Genomic DNA, 16,923 nt, shown 5'->3' on the forward strand with positions numbered 1-16,923 from the left:
TCCATTACATGACACTATATTTGACAGATGATGAGCTTGATAGCGTTTGATACTGTTTATGAACTTTGGAGATAAAAGTATGCAAGAAAGAGAGAACCTGCATCGATGAGTTTATCAGGCATAAACCAGCAACCATACAATATATCTAGTTTAGAGATAACCACAAAACATCTACTTTATTTAGCATCTTACGAGAGTGGTCAGGAAGCATATCCCAGTATCCTACAAGATATTTAAACCTGCAGTAAAAAACCAAAGTCGCAACTCCTACATGTCATAGAAAGACAGAATAGATAATAGTTATCATTAATTTCCTAGGTCCCCAGAAAGGTGAAGAATGTGCTAATAAATCTCCCAGACTAACTGAGGAAGCAGATCATGCTCTACAGTCAAATGAGATTAATACCATCTTCCAGTAATTCCTGTTACACCAGTGTCCCAGAGTCTAAATCAAACCTCTTGACTAAGATTTGCTATCTGAAGCTCATACCATACACTTAATTTCTTACTTCTTTTCACCCTTTTCATAAGCATATCAAACTCCATCTTGAAATCATTCAGATTTCTTGAATTTGAACACTTTAGCATATCACTCTTCACATGGTTAGAAACTGTCTTCTAATTTGCTGTCTAAATATATTCATGGCTAATTTATTTTGATCTTGTACTGGTGTTATGTTGTAACCTAAGTAGTTCATCTGTATCTTGATGTTTATCCTCTGAAAGTGTTTGAAATGCCATCATACTGTCTTCTTAAGGCCTTTGCTTTAAGAAGAGAAGCCATGGAAGCCTGTAAATCTCTCTCCACATAAAAGAGAAAATGCATGACTTTTCACTTTGTACTATTAAATTTCTATTTTGTACCACATTTTGTCTACAATGTTTACTATTAAATTAATAAAAATATTCTATTTTGCACTAGTAAGCAATGTCATTTATTTCCTCCTACACAATGATCCTGTCATCTTCTGTATTAGTGGAAACACCCAACTAGTGTAGTTCACAAATTACAAAAGCTCTCACCTATTCCCCTTTCTGCGTTCCTTCTCTGTTTCATAGCACTTATATTAGTTCTGACACTTTTACTTGAAATAAGAACCTCCTACAGGGCACTACCTAATTTTTGTACCTAAATGTAAATAGATTAATTCCACAGCATTAAGCCATCTAACAAATCCTACCAGATAAAAATAATACTATTTGATCAAGTGTAAACTTCATAAAATAATTCTGCAAATGTGTAATACTTTATTTACCATAAGATTCTAAATTATTCTTACCTTAAAAATTCATTGTATGACTTAAAATAGTACTGAAGGCAAGCTAACAGACTAATAGTTGCTTGGAACACTTACCAATTTCTTTATTTATTTATGGTTAGAGGTACTGCTGTTCTGCAGTCATAGGATATTTATTGATTAGTTAAAAATCATATAACTCTGGCAGTTCAGTCCTGACCAACACCCATCCAGCCTCACTGTGTACATCTTTTTCAGGACTAGAAGAAAAGAGAAGGTAGTGGAGAAGACTTGTGGAGTGAGATAAAAACAGTTTAATAAGGAAAACAAATTCCAGAATATTTGTGTTGTAAGCCACAAGTAGAAAGCACAGCACCACACAGGCTATTCTAAGGAAGTTAACCCAATCCCAGCCACAGAAGCTGCACAGAGTAAATTCTCCAGCAAGCACAGATCTAAGAAGAGGGGTATTTGTGTGAACAGCCTTAGAAACTGAGGGCTTGAACCAATTAATTTCATATTCTGCAGTTTACTATAGACTGATGGTGGATTGCACTAAGAGAGGTTTAGATCGGATATTAGGAAAAATTTCTTCACTGAAAGGGGCGGTCAAGCATTGGAAAAGGCTGCCCAGGAAGGCGGTAGAATCAGTATCCCTGGAGGTACTTAAAAATGTGTATATGTGTTGCTTAGGGACATGGCTTAGTGGTGGGCTTGGCAGTCCTGGGTTAATAACTGGACTTGATCTTAAAGGTCTTTTCCAACTTAGATGACTGATTCTGTGATCCTATGATTATATAAATGTATTTGTTCATTATTCTTAAGAAAAATGTTCTTTGCCTAATAAGTAACTCACCTTTGAGTAGCTGGAACTCAATTTCAAAGCTTATGTTCAGCAGCAAAAATTGTAAGATTGGTCATATATTCACTGAGAAAGGGACTTAATCATTATAAAGAGAAATGCAAGTGCAAGTTCATTAGAAAATGCAACATAGCAAGTGATAAGCAGCACTTGGACCTATCAGAATATTTAAAATATGTTCACATCTTGCTTTGCTCAAACAGAAATATATTGCAATAGTAGTTTTTTCATCACATTTAAACATATTTGTATGCATTCTTGATTAAAGCAAATAAAAAGTAATCATTTGTATTCAATTTGATTATTTTGCATTTTCAATTTTATAGAAAATATACAGGTAAGTACATTCTGCTATGAATACTCTCACAGAAATGTACCTATTCATATATAAATACCACTTATGAATAACTGCAGCCTCATTTGTAGATGATTTTGAAAAAAGCAAATCATTTGCACAAATGTAACTTGTAATAAAGGATGAGAATTTGTTTATGGCAAATACCTCATGAGCTAAAATAAATCAAAAGAACTGCTACTTTCACCTTTGTCATTCAGCAGAATATTTATTATCTTTTTTACTCTGCATTTGACTGACTCCTATTAAATCAAAACATATTTCACAGTTAGGATTTTACACTACTTATTACTAACGCTTGGCTTCTATGTTTCAGCTGTGTTCGTGGAAAAAAGTGTTAATGCTTACCATCAATTCCCTTAGTTTAAGGTGTAGATAGCTCTAAAATTGCCTACAAATAGGAAAAAGAAAACTGAATTCATGTGTTGATTATCTATTATTCAGAAAGGGACATTCTCAGGTAAGCAGCCCTAACTTGCAGGAAGAGCCCTTTAAACTTTGTCTTTTTTTGTTTGTAAAATTTCCTAACCTGACAGACTACAGATACAGGATTCTGGATTTAATAGGCTTTACTTTCCTTCAGCTAAAAACTTAAACTTCTTCAACTGTATAGCATCAATAAAGTAATGAAATGTATTGCACGTTTGTGTTGCATTAAAACAGATTAATTTTGTTTATTTTCTTCGTAACATTTATCACAAAGCTTTGGAATAGTGACCACCTAATACATTATCTGTTTAGTGAAAATTCTGTCTCTGGGTCACTGAATTTCTAGATTTCTTAATGCAAGTATCCTGTTCTGTCTCCTTTTATGACTATTCTTTCTGAACCAAGAGTTTCTGAGGTTTGTATTAGAAAGATTAGAAGTGAATATGACTGTGGCATATCAACACAGTGTCTATTTGACAATAATTTTTCTGCAGTAGATTATCATGAATAATGTATATTTAACATATTTAGCATAGCCTGAAAAGCTATGCAAATCACATTAATAAATTACCTACAATTTTAGTTGTTTTGACAGAGAAGGTAAACTGTCTCAGCTGATACCACACAAAGGTGATATGCCAGTTACCCACATTAAATCTTTATGATTATTTATAATTAAAAGATCTGGATTTTCCATATTAAAAGCTATTTTTATATAAAATGTATATACAGTTGGAAACTCCATGCTCTTAGCAATATGTTAACTATGAGGAGATTAGTGAGAGAAACTATGTAAACCGTCTGTTATCTGGAAATCAGGATGGTAGTGGGGATGGGAAATGTGGACTTACAGTATGGACATGTGTGGTGTGTTGACTGAGGCCAGAAGCTAAGCATCACACAGCTGCTTGGATACTGCCCTCAGCTCCAGTGAGACAGGGAGAGAACAGGAAGAGCAAAAGCGTGAGTCAAAATATAGTTTCATAAGTGAAGGGAAGAGGAAGGGGGAAAAAAAAGTGATGCAAAAGTAATCACTCATCACCTCCCACAAGCAGACTTATGCCCAGACAGTCTCCAAGGAGTGGCTACCTCCCCCAAAACGCCCTCCCCTCATTTTTTGTTACAAACCATGACATTATATGGCATGGAATAATTTTGCCAGTTTAGGTCAGCTCTCAAGGTTGTGTCCCACCACAACTTCTTGTCCAACCTAGGCCTACTTGCCAGGGGGTTAGCGTGGGAAAAAGGAAAGCCTTATTGCTGTAGAAGTACCGCTCAGTAATAACCAAAACACTGATGTTTCATTAACACTTAGTCCCATATCCAAAACACAGCACCCTATGGACTTCACCGAAAAAAAATTAACTCCATCCCAGCCACACCCAGCACAACATCCTTAAAATCTGACTTATCTGTCTAGTCACTTCCTACAGTAAGAGAAATAAAACCATGTTAAACATGATGCATCTATACCACTTTAGATCTCTGTCTCAGTTAGAGATAAAAAACCTTTCCCAAGGAAAACTAGGTCACCCATAGATATCTACCTTTCACAGACCAGGTGGACAACAAGATAATCATGAGCCATCAATGCACCCTCATGGCAAAAAAGTCTAACAGTCCCCTGGGCTGCGTGAGGAAGAAGGTTGTCAGCAGCTTGAGGGAGGTGATCCTGTTCCTCTGCTCAGCATTGCTAAGAAACATCTGGAGTGCTGTGCCCATTTCTGGGTTCCCCAGTACAAGAAAGATTTGAACTCACTGGAGTCCAGTGCAGGGCCTCAAAGATATTAAGGAACTGGAGCACCTGTCATATGAGAAGAGGTCGAGAGACCTGGGACTGTTCAACTTCCACTCATAAGTGTTAACTGATGATTAAAATGTATGAAATTCCATCTGAACACAAGGAAGTTTGGTGTTTTTTTTTTTAATGTGAGAGTTGTCAAACACTGGCACAAGTTGCCCAGAGAAGTTGTGGAGTCTTCACCTATGAAGATATTCATACAGCCTGTTTTAGCTGGTCTTGCTTGAGCAGGGAATTGGACTAGATGATCTCAAGAGGTACCTACCAATCTAAATGATTCTCTGATTCTCTAAATTCAGGTATTGCCAGGAATTCCAATAGACAAATAATTGTTGCTCAGAGCATCAATACAGAACATAAAATTATATTTTTTCATAAATTAAAATTAAAATTTAATGTTTGTGTTGCTGTTATTCCTGCTGTTCTCTAGAATCAAGTACTCTAAAATAATGTCTGAAGTATATTAGTTTAAGGTATTAGGAAATTTGCTTTAGATGTGAGATATATTCTATATGTACATGATTTTTCTGTTACAGAAATCTGAAGTCTATTCCAGACATGAAAATAAAAATTGAAATCTAAAAAAAAAAGAAAAAAGAAAGAAAGGAAGGCAAAAAATTCCCAAACCCACAGAGGTTTACTTTTGTTATCAAGGAGAAAAAGTGACCATAATAAATTGCAAAACATAGTCAGAAATAACTCCTGCTGTAACTCATTTAATGCTATTACATGTGGAAAAAAGAACCATAGGCTGAAATCACCTTTATTCTTGCTTACATAAAAACTAGCTATTTTAAGTGGTGTTGAAATAAGCATAACCAATTGTAGTGCCAAGTATTACAGCACTAAATTTGGCATATAGAGTTATTGCCTGTGATACATAATCCAACAAATTTCCAAACAAACATTCTGGAAACAATTACAAGTAAGCAAGCAACCCTGAGCAAATACCATTGAAGTTTTAAATTGCATTTTGGTCACCCATGACCATTTAAAAAATGTTCTGCAGAATTTTTATGCCTAGAGCAAAAAAAGGGAGTTTTGGCTGTCTTGCCCAGTGAGAGTTTAATGTTGTGAATCATTAGGAAGCATACACATTAGTCTCAAAAATAATTGTTTGGTTTATAGTCACTTGAGGCTATAGTCTCAATCAGACCTCAGCTGTGGTGGGCTAGGAGAACATACAATGCAGTATAAATACAGTTTGTTGATATATCATTGACAGAAGCATATGTTACACCATTAACTTCCAAAACACATGAAATTGTTACCAAAAAAGGACAAAAGCTATAACAGTTAAAAAATGTATTTCAAGTTGCTTAAAAAAAATCTAGGTTCATAAATTCAGATTTAAAAAATTTACATCCATGTGACTTAAACAAATACTGATTAAGAACTATGTTAACAATAGATAATAATTTTCACAGAACTTAACCTAATAATTTTTACCAGGGTTGGGCATGTTCCTGGGAGGTCTAGAATGATGTGTATTCCTATTTATTCAACATGTAGTCCTTCAAATATATAAAAGGCTATTAGTAAAGAAAAACATAAAATTAATGATTTCTTTGTTGTTTTGAGTAGGCGTATTTTCTTTGTTCTGTAGAAAGAGCTTGCCTCTTTTTTTAAGCCATTAGGCTCAGAAGACTTTCATCATAGGAAATGTGAAATCATCACATGAAGTGGCCCAAGAACCTCACAGCTGAATTCCAGCATATAGAATCTTGGGTCCCTGCATAAGCTGAGCAATAACCAAAGCTTTCTTAAGGTTTAGTATCTTCATCAGTACAGTTCTGAAAGAAGACACTTTACCAAACTAGGGAGAGTCAAAATTATTATTTTAAAATACATATGAGAGTTCAACAAAAATCCCCAACCTCATACAGTACTTGTACAAATCAAAAGGTAATAGTGTCAAAGCCACAACCAGTAGAATGATTTTCAAATATAAATTCAATCCCGCTCTTGTAACCATTGAGTTCAGTGGGAGTAGGACAAGGCAGTCATTTATGCTATTGCATTTTCTAGTGACGAAAATCCCTCTATGAATTAAGAATAGACTATCAGTATGTCTCCTAGTGAATTTAGTAGAAGGAATGAAGAAGATCTTTCCTCTGAGTGGATATTTTGGCTCTGGTAAACCACACGATTGATTTTGGTCTTAACAATAAATGCATGGTTCATTTCCGTCAGAGAAACTTTTAAAACCCCTCCATCAGTTCCCAGTATGGAAGCAGAAGGACTAATATCCACCAAAATAAACAATCATACTCCCCAAAAAATTTTTAGTTATCTTATGAATGGAATTAACTTTTAATCCACCTTGGCTTGAACAGGAAATGTAGTGTTTTCCTTCTCAGATGCATCAATAATTGAATGATTTTCTTCTCTTGCCACTACACTTCAGTAAAACTGTCTGTCATCTATATTAGTGTACCAAAATAGTGAACAGCAGAACATGAGAATGGAAGGGAATATAGGAATATCAAACCTGGTTCCTTCACAGCTGCAGGCAATCTCATAGTAGCCACATTTAGTCTATTGTAATATATTAATAGTCCACAAAGATTCAGAGGATAATCATTTCATGTTCCATGCCTTACAGGCGACAGAATATTTCCTAATAATCTATAACAAAGTCAAGTATATTAAAAGGTATAACCACTAATAGGCACAGCTGTTAATTCCATAGTTCTACCAGCATTTAATATTCCGTTGCAAGTATAAACAAACTGCTAGCAATACAAAGTACAATACACTATAAACAGATGGCATTAATTTGCTCATTGTAAACTTCACCTTTGTATAGGAAAGACTAGGCATAATATATTTTCCCTTAAGTTTAAGAAAGTGTCTTGTGGAGTGAACTAGAAGTCAAAGCTAGTATCCATTGTTAATGCAACACATGTGTTTATATCTAAACTACTTCTTTAAAACTGTAATTTATTAGTAACAAACATGACTGGGTCACAAAACTGTAATATCATTCACTGTAATGCCAACAAGGTTTTTCAGTGTTGTCCATTTTTGTTTTCTCCTTTTATCTTGTTTACTCCCCTTTTATCTTGTTTACTTGTTTTCATTGCTGTATACTAAAGCCAAGGTTTTGGTTCCTGAATCTTAGCCCTAAGAAAGGAAGGGAAATATGTACAGCGACATTTAGAGGATTCCCCCCTCCACCATTATCACCCTGCCAGGCTCATAATTATTTAATTTTTTTTTTTAACCATTTGATGTTAAATTTGCAGCTAAACTGATTTTTTCAAGAACGAAAGTGTTTGGATTAAAAGGGGTCAGCTAGACAAACACAAAACAAAAATGGGATTGCTGAAGAAGAATGTTTTTGTTGAAATACGTGACTTTTTATCTGCATGTCCTATATTCTACCTATTAAGAAAAGAAGATATAGGGAGAGAGAGAGGGAAGCTTTATGGCCATTGTAGAAAGATCCACCAGCCCTTGGAACACAGAATCCTCACTGGCAGTGCTTGGACACTTCACTTCTCAATAAGCCCTACTGCTAACCCAAAGGTGACACAACAGCGGAGAAATGTTCCCTCCTCAAAGTACAAATTACTTCTGTTCATCTCAGTGAGCATAATGGCATAGAGGGCAGGTGAGAAGATTATCTGGCATTTTTTTTTATGAGCTCTCATCCTAGCCCTTCAAAGTGAGGGGAAGTTACTTCTTTCTTCTATTCATTCAGCACAGTGGAAAGCAGTCTCTTGGTGCTTACGTATCCAGAATCCAGTAATGTGTCTGTTCTCTGTTATCCTTGGCTGAAAGGAAGTCTCATTCAATCTTTTTTTTTTATTTTTTTCCAAACCTCTCCTCTTTATAAAACTACAAGATATGCAGTCTGAGGGTTTGCTGAAGAACAGGGCTTCAGGGTGCTCGGTGTTCAGCAGCTGCTGGAAACTGTTTGAGGTAATGTCATTCCTTTTTCTCTCATCATTTCTCTGGCATACCTTTGGACCTTTTATCATGCAACACTTTTCACATATAAGACTATTTATGAAGTAACAGTTCATCTTAGTCATGTAGTTTAACCTCATTTAAGAAAAGTATACCTCAAGGTTTCTCACAACTATAGCAGAAACACTTGCAACAAATATTTCCTCTTAGTCCAGCAATCACATACCAATGTCAATAAGATACCTTATCAGATGAGTGTTTTTGCAGTTTATAATGTTTTTGTGAATTGTAATGCAGAGAACATGCATCTTGGTTGGAGGAGGAAGCACATTATAAGTAAAATGGTTTACTAAAGCATAATCATTGATGAATCATAAGAAAAATATTCAAAAGTACCAAATCTTCCCACTTCCCTTTCTAACAAAAAAAAAAGAAAAAAAAAAAAAAAAAAGGAGTTAAAATGACCCCAGAAGATCGACGATCAAAATGAAATTAATAATCCTACAGGTTACTGAAGAGCTGTATGAAATTTGATGGATGTATCACCCAGTCCTGAACTCAGATTTTTCTAACTTCTCACAAAAGCAACTTGAATCCTAGTGGTTGGATATCTATGCTTCTGGTACCTGGACTAGTGTGCCATGGAGCAACAAGTCCTGGGATTCTATGTGAGGGAGGATGAGCCAGGAGCCAAGGGTGACCCAGCACAGGTGGTGCCCTCTCCAAAAAGCACCTGACCATGATGAGTAGAGAAGGGTGCCAGCAACAAGGTCCTACAGCAGACACAGCAAAGGGAGAAACTAAAGCCAGGATCCATCCAAGAGGAGCAGAAGACAAGAATCAGACACTAGCACTCCTCCAGCATCACTGCAGCAGGGACTGATGGCCCCAGCTGGGCTGAAATGGGGCCATGGGTCATAGGCAGGGTGAGGGGAGGCCCAGGTGAGACTGGCCAGGGACAGTTGGCCCATAAGTGCCTTCATTGTTGATACTATGGACCCGAGGGTTTAAATGGGATTTGAGGGCTACAATAAGGTGGTGTTGATTCTGTTGAATACCATGTGTGAGCAGCTGGAGTGGTAATTATGTGCTCTGTACAACTATTTTTAAATTAATTGCTTTTCTTCTTAATGTAATGATACTTTAATGTAAACCATCTTTTAAGCTTGGAGTTACATATAAATATATAGAATAATTAATCTGAAACAGACTATGCACACTTCAGTTGAAGATTTGCCACAAACCTCTAAAGGGAGATCTTATATTCCTTACTAAATTACGTTGCTACAGAGCCACGCTACACTCACTTATACATAGATAGGAGGTGTATGTGTAACCTTGCTAAGACCTTGTATTCTTTCTGTTATTTCCACTACACTCTCTGTGTTAAATGCTACCATGGCTATCACGCATAAGAAATTTGTCTTTGTAATATTACACCTTGTAAGTGCACACCAGATGAAAGACCTGGGAGAGCAGGAGCTTTTTGTTTGCTGTTGCTCAAAGCTTTCCTGGCTTACCTTGGCATATCCTCATATCAGGCATTATTGAGACAAAGATCAATATATTCTCTCATCAATGGTTCAAGAGGTGGGAGAAAAATTAGTTCAGCTTGACCTTTATAGAACTGATGTGATCAGGATGGTTTGGGGAAGCACATGGAGGATGACAGGCAGAACATCAATCATTTTACCGAAAACGTCTTCCGCATCAGTTTAAAGTTTGAACTCAGGAAGCCTTTTGCGTTTAATACTTTTGCTGAAGTTATATTGCCATACACCTAGCTAGCTTTTGGAGCTTCTAACTAGAAATTATTGTCTGTCAGTAACTTTGCCATATTATTTATGACTTTCTTATTGCAAGATTAGAAAAAAAATCAACATGGAGAGACAGTTTTAAAGCATTCTCATTTTTATGCTGATCCACAATGCAGTGTCTTGACCTTCAGTTAAGCACTCCTATGTCAGCATGTAACACGGTGCTTTGGTATCCAAGCTAGATATCCTTTTGTCAACAGCTGGTTTTATTATGACCCATAAAGCATATAACCTGATTATGGAGTAGTCGTTCTCCTGTTGCCCAATTAATATAGCCATATAGAGCCCAAACAATCAAGCTATGTCACCTCTCTCTGAAGTTCAACATATTTGAGCCCTTTCCCCCTCCTCCATACACTACTAAAGGGCTCTTCTGGAGATAGTGTGAAACGTGTTGTCTGGGAGTTTGGAGATGGATGGAAGTTTTCCGTTAAGTCTGAGGGTGGCAGTGAGCTATATTCTTTTGTTTGCAGGTAGCTGGTGAATAGTTTCTCTTTGAATCATTGTTTAAGTGCTACTGGGTGTTTTTTATATCACTGGCTGTATGCTAAAGAGCCTCAGGTCTTGTGTAGATGTATTTTCAGTGTTATTTATATGAAGATAAGTGTTTTATCATAAAAATTACTAGGCTGGCCTAGCTATCTGAGAAGAAGCTGCATATATGAAAGATACCTGTGAATTTAGTAGTTATGGGTTTCTCAGAATGGGGTCAGTCACAATTGACTGAAACTAAATTTGGAAACTATGCTCTAAGATAATATTTTCTCAGGCCTGGATCCTCTTTTTGGCTTTACTTGCACAAAGTAAAATCAGCCCCATGACAGCAAAAAGGAGGATAAAAAAGGAAATAAAGTTTCTGAGTTGCACAGTAAAATCAGATAAAATCAAGGACAATTTTGGCTTGTAATTTTACTGCCTATATAGTTGAATTATATATTTTGGGACTACTGAGCTCACAAGGTCATGAGTCATTTGAGCACTTCCTACAAATTATAATATAAATTCTGGGTATTTTTGTATTTTCAGAATATCTCCTTTGCTTTAATTTTAGATATTAAGCCTTGTCATGAGAATTAAGAAACACAAGTTCAATTAGTCAGCTCAATTACTCTATACAAATGTAAAGTGGTGCCAGATGTTAATTGTGTTAGTCATTATTATTACGGATTTTCTAATACTATTTTACTTTTCCTATTTAATTACGTTCTTACATGATTTCATTCTCTTTACTGGCAATTATTGCCATGACATCTTGATCCTGGGCCAACAGGAAAAACAGATGAGTGTGGGTCTTCTGGTCCCTCGTTTCTTTTTTTGAAGCATTACAAGATTGCTTGTGGATTCCCTTGCAGAAATAATGCAGTGCAATATAAGTAACAAGGACCTATCAGGCTTCTTCTCTCTTTCCCCTCTCCTTTCCTTCATCTCGGGGCAGAAAAGCCATGGCGCTTCCATTCAATCTACATAAATATTTTCAGGTCTAACTGATTTCAATGCTGATCTGTCAGGATAAAGCTAGTCAGTTTAAATCAAGTAAAATGCAAGATTAGAGGCTACATTTCTAATCTGTGCTTAAGAAAACTATCACCAAACTGAAGCAAAATTCTGTGGACCTTAATATAGCTGCAAATTTCCTACTCACTTGAAAAATTAGTGTATCTACTCCCTCACATAACCTGTCTAATATGAATGCATGCTTTACTTGAAAAATAGTAAGTCCACTGCACTTTCCACTCCTCCATGTAATACCTTTGATTTTGGACTTGTCCTTGAATGTCAACGGACCCACTCTGGCACATTCTGGACATTTCCACAGACATATATATTTTTGTCATTTTATTATTTCTGTTCTTGGTGTGTCATAACAAAGCACTAAAGGATAAAATATGATCTGTCCTCCAACATGTCTTCCACCTTTTTCAGTGGTGTCTCTGGATTTACAGGTTTTTATTTTTTACCAACAGCAAAACCTAGTATTTCTTCTATTCTGTCATGAGGGCATCCCTCTAAGAATCTGTTTTTCTTTTACTTACAACCAGGTGTTCATGTTAATTACTACTAGCTGCAAAATTTTCATAACTGAGTCATTAGATTCCTCTAGATTTTTAATGTAATGGGCTGTCATCAAACGAATGATACGAGATAAAACAGTCACAAGGTTTATAATTGAGTACTCTAAAAATGTTCAAAATGATTTAATGCCTTATATCAAACGTCTGACATAGTGATAAGTGAGGTATGAGATCTATCAACAGAAAGAAAAGAGATTAATTCATGACCAGTCAAATTACTGAGTGTTATTTAATATCCTATTAATCAAAGCTATATCCTGGCACCTCAGTAAAATCTTACAACCTTCTCCTCACAGTCAATTAGTTTCCACAAGTTTTTATTGAATGTGGTTTAAACAAAACTTAACATTGATGTTTCTGTGGAGCAAATTACAGAGAAATTCACATCATTCACTTCTATCAGTTTTATACACTACCTTGGAAATCTTAAAAATAAAATAAAATAAAAAAAGGTGTAATGACTAAAGTGTGCTTGGTCTGCGCTCTACAGCCTAGGTGACTACTGAAAGAATTGTTTCTTCCTTCATTTCCCCTCTCATGCAGACAGTTGCACAAGACATTTTTCTGTTCCCATACTCCCTCAGTTTCTTTGGATTTAATCTCTCTCTCTCTCTCTCTCTTATTTTATACTGGAAAGCTTTTCTGATTTTGTGTTATGCACATTTTAAAATGCTTTTTAAAACATATCCCAAACTCATTAAAATTCATCAAACCCCCACTAGTTGTTTCACCCAGGTGTGGTTCAATCTTAGTTCTTTGATCATAAACAGTTCAAGCCAGACAAATTTAGTTCTCATCTCCAGTAGCGCTATCTTTTGGTTTCATTCCATATGCCTTCCAAAAAAAAATCTCCTATCCTTCAGCAAGCCTTATTAAACGACATATTTTAGCATATATATTACCAACACTACAATTTTGTTAGTTTTAACAATTTCTGTGCTATTACAGACAAAATCATTCAAATCTTTACGTATATGTCTATCCTACTTCATTCTATGCTCTTCACCTTGTTTCTACTTGACTTTGCTAAGCTACATCTTCCTGTATAGGTCTATTAGGTACATAATCCTATACTTTCTGCACAGGTCTATAGGTGCGTTATTACTCTTCACTTTTCTTTCTTCCTTACTCCTCCTTACTTGTATTCACCTATGCTTGCTCAAAACTTCTCTGTTTATTCTTATTTTCAATTAATTTTTTAAATCTTTGCTCAATTGGACTGTGTTCCACAAGTAATAAAATGTGTCATACTTGTGTATTTCCCAGGTATTGAGAATAAATTTTTCATTTCTGTATTTGCCTTCTTTTGCCTTCTTGGAAAAATAGGTTCTGGACACCCTCCACTACCATCAGGAAGACATTTCTTACATGTCTTATATGGTACAGCTCATGAATTCCCTTGACTGCCAACAGTGACCTGCTTTCAAAAACTAGATGCAGAAATAGCTGGATAATGTTTAGTAGAGAAATTCCTGTCTACTTTGGCTTTTAATTCAAAGCTGCTTTGGTTTCTTTCTTTGAACAGCCTCAGTAGATACCTCTCTTGACTTTTCAGTCAGAATAATTTTAAATACTCTTTTTTTGGTTTGGGTGAATTCCATTAAATCCTTACTGTTTCATTATTCTGTTCACAAATATTTTTATTTGTTTTCTAAGAACTTTGTATTTTCCGTGATCTTTTTCCATTCCAATCCCATTTACTTTCACCTATAATCTTTGTCTCAGCATTTCCTCTCTTGTTTTAGGTAATGCCTGTCAATTGAAGCACACTGAAGAAACTTTGGCATATGTAAAATATTTTAGTAATGTAAAATTAAGTTTAATGTAATAACTTTTTAAAATAGAATGCATTTTTTTTAATTTTAATTGGTGCTGATTTGATAATGTGATACTAAGTATCATATGAGGTTGACAGATAAAAAAACCAAATAATGACAGGTTATTCCACCTTCTCTTTACAACTTTATCTCACCACTCTCTATCCTCCACAAACACATGAGTTTAAGATCAAGGTGTAACAATAATTCATTTAATGATCAGTATCACCATGTACTTTCGCACTGCAATGGAAGTGCCTACCCTGAAGAAGCAAGTCCTTGGTGTGCCCTCACCCCCTGCTTCTGCTCATGTTGAGCCTTGTGAGCTGCCTGGTGAATGTGATAGGCAATGCACCCAAGTACCCACATCTCAGCCTGCTCTGAGGGGCAGCCTAGGAGCAGTGACACCGAGTGCTTCACAGATACAGAGGTAATCTGGCAATCCCCACACCCTTGCAACTGTGCTTTCTTGACAATATAGAGGCAAAGAATGCTTAACTTTCTTCACAGCTTAAAGCACCAACAATGGTAATTAAACTTGGTATTATTTGAACTTTTATAATTATTTTTTTTAATGAACATGGAGAATCCAGAATTCATCTTTAAAGGTATTTGTGTGCTCTACCAGGGGGTACTTAGGTTTCCCTTTATATTTAATCGTGAGCTGTGAGCAACTTTACCCAGATTCCTCTGATTTAATGTTATTTCCAAAATGTTACTTTATCAGTTAGTAGCTCTCACAGACTATAAGGCTTTAGGGAAAAAGATATACCAGACAAGTATCAATGAAGCTTAACATTTATATACTCTTTCTGAGTGTTGCTATTGCTGTATTAGACACCCTTTCAACCATGTATCCCTGTAGAAGTAGCAACTACATTTACTTATTTTTCATACACATGAATTGCATAAACCTGCTTCCTACTGATTTGATTATCATAATCTAAACTCTAGGAGATATACTAGAAATACATAAGCTGAAAAATCTGTATGCACTTTACCCACTCTGTCTGAAATAAAGCAAGTTGTAAATGAGTTACAGAAATCTGACAACCTAACAAAACATGCACTGAAGCAAGCATTACTGAAATGCTTGAGAGACTCTTTGACCAGCAAAACAGAAAAAAAGTGCAGTCATGCAAATAAGCAGAAGATAAGAAAGACAGATGTTACATTGACCTCCCACTCACTGGAAATAGGTTGCCAGGTTTTTACTTCTCTGCAGCTGTTGGTGATGGTCAGGTGGGAAGTCAGTGCCTAGGAGGCATCACTGTAGGTACTGCCATAAATCAGACAACATCTTTATGGAAGAAGTCCAGATATGATTTGAAAATGTAGGGAACATCACCCTCGTCATATAGGGAGATGATTTCAATTTCAGTCATTCCACAAAAGGCAAAATATGTTGGATATTTGGCAGAGAAAAATATGTTCTGGCGGCATTTTATGTTTTGTGATAGAAAAGAAAAATCAAAGGCATGTTTTTACCAGATTCTGACAGTGGCTACTGAAAGACAAATTGTCTGGTAAGCAGTTTATGACCAAACATCCTGTCCCCCTTTTCACTTCCACCTTTTCATCTTCCCCATACCTTCAGCCTTCTGTAAGCAACAGGCAAAAACACACAAAGTATGTAACAGGGTAAGAAATCTACTAAATCAGAATGCAAGTAATGCTTTACGCAGAAATACACTAGACCATACAACAATCTGGTAGGGTTCCTCAGGCACTGAACCCCACTCAGAAGCATTTGCTCTTCATTAAAGTGCTGGAGGTGGAAAATGCTATATGTTCGTTCTGATGTCTAAGATTGGTCTTCAGGGTACTAGTTTCCCCCCTTCACATCAGGAGAACGTTAAAAGTTCTTCCTTTTTCTGTCTGAGGCAAGTTCTTTATTTTTGTCTTGAGCTGTCAAATGGCTTTACTCATTTGAGATGCTCTGCAAAACTCCAAACTTAAGTGAAACAGCCTAATTTTCCTGCCTAGCAGAGTCTAGCTGGTAGTCTTCATATCCTGAAGGTGGGCATTGCAACCAAAGCATAAAGAAAGAATATTTTCAGGACATCCTTTTATCTCACTTCTTTTGCTGTGGTTACTGTGATATTCAAGGAGCATTATGCTATAAACTGCCTTTAATGTCCACAAAGACTTAACTACACACTATGAAATTATGAGGAAGGCAAGCAATGCTGAAAGTCAGACTTGGAACATCATGAACAATGAAGAACATTTAAAAAATGGTGGTTTTCAGCTTTCAGATACCAGGAATCTGAGTAACAAGTGAGACAAACTGGAAATTCTTGTTGTCAAGAAGAATGTTATGTGGATGGAATCATTAAAGCCAGTTGGGGTGACTCATACGATTATCTTAAAATCATGAGCTGTTTTATAGAAGAAACAAAGCAGACAGAAAGCAAAACAGGTGCCATTCTTTTTGACAGGTATTACCTATTGTAAAACTATAAATAGTTTGGATGGTTGGATCCTGGAATAGTTGCAGATAAACATGCTTGTGATCATTGTACAGAAAGGCAGATCTGCAGGGGTGTGTGACAGACCACAGACACACCAAAACCATGATGTGCTCATTGTCTGTCCATGTTGTGCAGAAAGAAAA

The sequence above is a fragment of the Falco cherrug genome, chromosome 1, assembly GCF_023634085.1.
Source record: "Falco cherrug isolate bFalChe1 chromosome 1, bFalChe1.pri, whole genome shotgun sequence".
Classification (NCBI taxonomy): Eukaryota; Metazoa; Chordata; class Aves; order Falconiformes; family Falconidae; genus Falco; species Falco cherrug.